The sequence below is a fragment of the Acomys russatus genome, chromosome 18 (genome assembly GCF_903995435.1).
Source record: "Acomys russatus chromosome 18, mAcoRus1.1, whole genome shotgun sequence".
In the NCBI taxonomy this organism is placed as follows: Eukaryota; Metazoa; Chordata; class Mammalia; order Rodentia; family Muridae; genus Acomys; species Acomys russatus.
The window spans coordinates 52,870,346-52,876,345 of NC_067154.1; the positions used below are offsets into that span (position 1 = coordinate 52,870,346).

Genomic DNA, 6,000 nt, shown 5'->3' on the forward strand with positions numbered 1-6,000 from the left:
TTGTATAAGTCAGTGTAATTTCTCCATTGAAGCAAAGGGTTATAAACTTTTAATAAATTAAAATAAATTACTTGAAAAACAATTATTAATTATTCGGGCAAATAAATTTTTAACTGAAATACAATTTACGGAACATATCCAGCATTAATTTAGTATATGTTAGATCCACAGTTAAGGCAGTAATTCACCATGAAGTAGTCACTACCTCATGATACTGATGTGGCTCAAAACATTTTAGTGACTGTTTCTTCTTGTCCAACTTATTGTGTTCAAATTAAGTCTGGTTAGTAGGCATAAATATTTGTTTCCTCCTGCCCCAGATGTAATCACACACATAGAATGTATGTCAGCATCTCAAAAACATCAAAGATGTTCATGGTATAAAAAAAGGCTATAATATTATTGTTTGCTTATACATACTGTTATTTTTTTGTGGATAATTTAGAAGTAGGGCCTAATAAATGTTTATTATTGACTCTATAATTATTATTATGGTTCTATTTCTAACCTGCGAGAACCCAATGAGAACATAGACACTTGGTGTATTTTAAAATTATCCTTTATCTGAAGCAAGGCAGATATTACCTAAGTTATCCTCCAGTAACACCCAGTATCCATCCCATTCCATGTGCTTCTAATAATTTCTATCTGTGCTAACTCCCATCCATAATCCAAAATACTTGACATTATTGTTAATTTTGCCTATCTTTTTCCATCAGGAACTTCAGAGTCCCTTCTTAGGGCCATGTGGCTTTATTCCTCTCCCATGACAATTTTTCTCCTATCTCTTCCTCTGTCTTGTCTCCATCTCCTATTCTCTTTCCCAAGATTTTCCCTGTCTTCCCAAGTCTGGGAACATTAACTATGCCTATTCCATTTGTCTTATTAGGTTTGTAGGCTTTTTATTGGTCAAATAGGAATACATTCTTAGACGATATTACATAGCAATCTTGAGGCACAAAGACAGCAAGCAGTAATTAGCATTAAAATACATCAGACCAACCTCCATGGTTGGCTGGTTGTATACTACTGAAAACCTTTCATTTCACTCATCAATTGTACACACTATTAAATATCATAGTCTTTAATTTACATCAACTTTTCAACACTAGTGGTGACTGTCTTTTCATACTGTTCTCTCTTATAGCATTTCTGTTTGTGTTAACTGAAATAAATATACTACGGGTGAATATTTGGAAATGTTCCATTTTAAAAAGGAGTGACAGAATACTAGTAGACTACATATTTTTATTTCTAAAGTCTAAATGCTCAGCTCTTCAATATAGTCTCCTGACATTTGATCTTAAATTCAGCCCAACATGTATCTGTTTCCAAATTTACTTCCATAAACATTTTCTATGATTTTTCTTCATTTCTCTCTATATATTGAACTTTTATTATATATTGCTAAAATGAAACTAATTCTAACACATTGTATTTATTCACCAATTTGTCCCAATTCTAAGAATCCTGAGAGTTGTGGGGGAAAAGAAATGTTCATGATGTAACCATTATATAAACAGTAGACAACAAATGTTATATAATTTCAGTTGGTCCCTTAAAGCTATTTGTATCACTTAATTTCTGTTTTTCTCATGTATTTTCTTATGTGGGCACATAAAATTTTCTCTAGTCTGAGTATTGGAACTCTACAACAACATTGTACATGTTAACAAGATGGCCAGTTGATTTAATCTAGCAATGTAGAGATTCTTCTTCTTTTGACCACTTGCTCCAGTGTTTACAGCTACTTCTGTAACAGTATCAACTTTTGTGCTCCTTTTTGTCCTGAATGATAGAAGTATCCCTTCCATTTCCTTCTTTAATATTTGTAATTTTCATAAATGTATTATGTGTCTTGACCATATCTATCCCTAGTCTTTGACTCTGGTCTTTCATTGTATATCTCATTAAATCCAAAGTTACCATATGTACATGGAAGTGGAGATGTAGCCTGAACCATAGTCAATCCGTCAGCAGCCACCCTCTAGAGGAAAGCCAGTCTTTATTCCCTAGAGGTACCTACCAATACCTGCTCAGCCATGTTTAGGGCCTAAGAAGTTCCCCACCTGGAAGCTTGAATTTGCACCTGACTTTCCTTGTGAATGTATATATGTAATCCCAGCTGCTCTGAGTTCTATAGGTAATGTCCAGTGGACCACATTTCACACCTTTGCTTTCTGTCTGCAGTCTAAAACATTCTTTCTGACCAAAAGTCTGCAACCCAGAATGAGTGTTAGATGGCAGAAGGTTGATATTGATGCCACTATCTATGGCTCAGTAGTTACTTACCTTCAGCATTTTAAACAGTTGTAAGTCTTTTTATTACACATCAGTCATTGCAATATTAAGACTCTATTACCAAAGTTGAAAGCAGGATGAGCCTATGTACATAAACAAATATTTAAAGGTAATTTGATAGCATAATGACTTAGTAAAACAACACCAACAGGTTTTTCATAAGGATTATGATTATCATAGACATGGATTGTAATCATGTTTATAATAATAGACATGAGTTTCCTCCTATAGAGTAGGCTTCAAATCCAAGCACACGTTACTAATATATAGTCTTGCTAATTTCACAGTAGTCTGAGCATCCTCCCTGTTCTGTCAGTTTTGTACTGTACAGGGTCAAGTCCGAGTTGGCATCATAGATGTCTGATCACCCTCAATGTTCTAAAAATTACATTCCAGCCATAAAGGAGAAAGCCAGTAGAGAGTTTCCCTTGATCAGTTTAAGACTTAATTCTTTGTGCACTACAATCAAAGTGTGTCATGACATCAACAAATGGTTTAACTATCTAATTGTTCCTGGATACCAACAGTAATTGAAATAGCCTTTATTGTGGATATTTCTGGAGGGTCACTGAAAAACAGCTTATAGTTTGGTTAATTGGGATTGCCAATAAAGTTCTTGTTCAATAACCTATGTCTTTTAAGAGAAGCATTGTTTATTCTTATGAGGTATATCTGCTCAATCATAATTTTAATTAGCTTACAAACTAGTGGGGTTTTATGAGACAAGTGGCTCTTTGTGTATCTTCAGTCTTGTTATAAAGAATGATACAGTTCATGCCTATGTAAGAATTTGCTTATTATATTGGCTGAATCTTGTAACCTCTGCACACAGAATATGCTCTTTAAAAAATCTATTTTTCCATATCAAATACCTATTCCATTTATATTTAAATTCAAACTCTCTATCTTATTTGTGCATTTGAGTTTTCTATCTTTTACTTTAGCAAACAGCTTCATAATAATTCTATTTCTTATTATTTATTTCTTACTAGCGTGTAGAGTCTCCATAAAAATAGAATCTACAATAAGTTTTAATACAATTTCTCTCAAGTGATCTCCCAGTATAAGTGTAATCACACTATTATATGTGATATTGATAAATTCAACATTGCATAAGTACAGAAAATAAAGAAACATTTTTAGAAATTTTCTAATATAATGCATGCTTGTCATCTCTTTCTTATTTTTATTACATAAAAAAAACATCATTGTCCAGTCTTTCTCACTAGATAGCTTTATGATTCTTCAATTTCTAATTTGAACAAGCTGCAATCTTCGTATTTATTTTTATAAAATTTGGTTTTCCTTTTATATCATAAAACCTTTCTTTTCTCCTGTTATGATTAAGTAATACCATTATCTATATATATTTGTGTTATTTCACATAAAAATTTTGCTTATCTTACTTGAAAGCCAAATATCTCATTGCTTTCTCAAGAAATATATTTTAAAATTCAATAAGAGACCCCAGCTTAGTCTATATGCATTCATTATAGTATTATCAGGGAGAAAGAAAGAAAGAAAGAAAGAAAGAAAGAAAGAAAGAAAGAAAGAAAGAAGATAAAGAGGAATGAAGGGGTTAAGGGGAAGGAGAGAAGAACAGAACAACTTTTATCATCATATATGAATGCATAAATTATCAAATCCATTTGACATTATATCCTTTCTCTGTTAAGTGCATGACTGGTTTACATAGCAATTGCAGTTTCCACATTTGTAGTATCATTACCATTAATCAATTGGAGTCCCACAGCCATTGAAAACTCTTCAAGCTACTGTGTTTTTTCTGTCTCACATTCTATATTTCTTATTGAAGACATAAAAATGGATCTAAAATGCAAATATTTCCATTCCATTTGTCTACCTAATTGTGTTTAAGAGCTTCCATTATCCCCCGGAAAGAATACAGATGTTTTAGAGTGCCTTATATATGAGCATCCATTTACAGCTTCCTCATGCTCATCTTCTCAGTCTCTTATAGACTATTACTTTGTTTTAAAATTATAGTGCTTTTCTCTTCAGTACTCAGATGTGTCATTCTTTGTCTTCATTCTAGAGATCATTAATGTTATTTTCTCCAGAAATCACTCTCCTTACGTCTGTCTTTTCTGTAATAAATTCCACTTGTCTTCAAGATCCTCAGCGTTACCCAACCACACATAGTCATTGCCGTTCTGTTTCTCCATACTCGAAGAACATTCAGGTTACATTGTGTTTTAAAGGAAAAGAGAGACGTATTTTACTTGGACGCTTTCAGTCCTACAAATAAATGATTAGACTCAGAGAGTATAATTTATCATCCTAATAGTAATTTGAGGGCCATGCCTTTGAAAGGACATACCACTGCACATATTTGAAGATCAAAATCATTTCCCTAGCCTCAGATTAAAAATTGTATTAATGTTATGGATTGATGGCTAGGAAGACACTGTTTTGGTTCAATGAGACTAGGCCAAGCCCTATAATTGCCTAAGTTTGAATCCTGAGCTCACAGTTAGTGGAAATGTTTGGTATGAATTCAGAGGTGTGGCATTGTTGGAGGTGTATTATTAGGTTAGCTAGGTGAACTTTGTGTTTTTTAAAAGCACACAACATGGAGAGCATCTCTCTCATTTGGCTGTCTGTGGATCATGATTTAAAGACCTTCCCATTGTTCCAGAACTATATCTGTCCATTTCATCCATGATGATCATGTGAAAACCCTCTAAAACTATAATTAAGATTCCAATTAACTTTTTTTTTTTGTCATAAGAGTTGCTTTGATATGGTATTTCTTCACATCAATAGAATAGTGATTCATATAGTCAAACACAACATTACAATCCATTCATTAAATTTTTCATTAGCAAATTGAGCACTAAGAAGTTTTAATAAATATTTTGTAATAAATATTAAATTCGCTGTATATTACATTTTCATTTCTCATACTTACATTCTTCTACATTTTCAGTCACCTTCTCCACCTATCATACTTAACCTATATTTTACCTTTTGAAGTTCTTTTCCTTAAACTTCTCATGTTATATTGTTGTAATTTCAATAGTAATGAGATATAAAATGTGACTCAAATATGAGCTCACAAATATGATGATATATAATTTGACTATAAGATATTATACAGATTATCTACATGTGTATCACATTGACTTGACAACATGTATAATATTTTGGTAATTTGATAATTGCAAAACTATATTCAAGTAATAAAGAAAAGTATGGAGAAAAGTCAAATGGTGTCTTGAAGATCATGGAGGATTATTAAAAATTAATAAGTATGTCAGCATGTTTGTGAAAATGCTACCAGTAAATAAACTTCATGAGACAGGTTATGTTCCTCTCTGGAGCTCTGGCCATATTAAAAAACAATATTCACAAGTTTCTTCCGTATTCTATAATAAAAGCTATAATATTTAAATAAATAGTTAAATAAATTAAAAGTGAGAGTTGCCATGAAATATTTAAGTGTATATATGTGTTATGAGCCTAGCCTTTTTAATGGTGTTACTATGAGGAAAATTAGTTATTAAATATGTCAATTACAAGATGGCAGTGCCAAAGAAGCGCTATTTCTGATCTGCAGGGAAGAAACTGGGAACCCTACTTTGAGCCATGGACTGCGGGAGCTGGGGAACACTGGGTGAGTGGAGTCTGAACAGTATGGATCATGGGCTGGTCTGGCCTCTAGTCAGCCATTGGCCA

The 6,000-nt window shown here is 32.6% G+C and overlaps 1 pseudogene; it reads right to left on the minus strand.

The window, feature by feature from the left end:
• The window catches only part of LOC127202332 (signal peptidase complex subunit 1-like), a 75,129-nt pseudogene extending 70,642 nt beyond the window's left edge, over nt 1-4,487 (minus strand).
• Nucleotides 4,488-6,000: the final 1,513 nt, after the last annotated feature.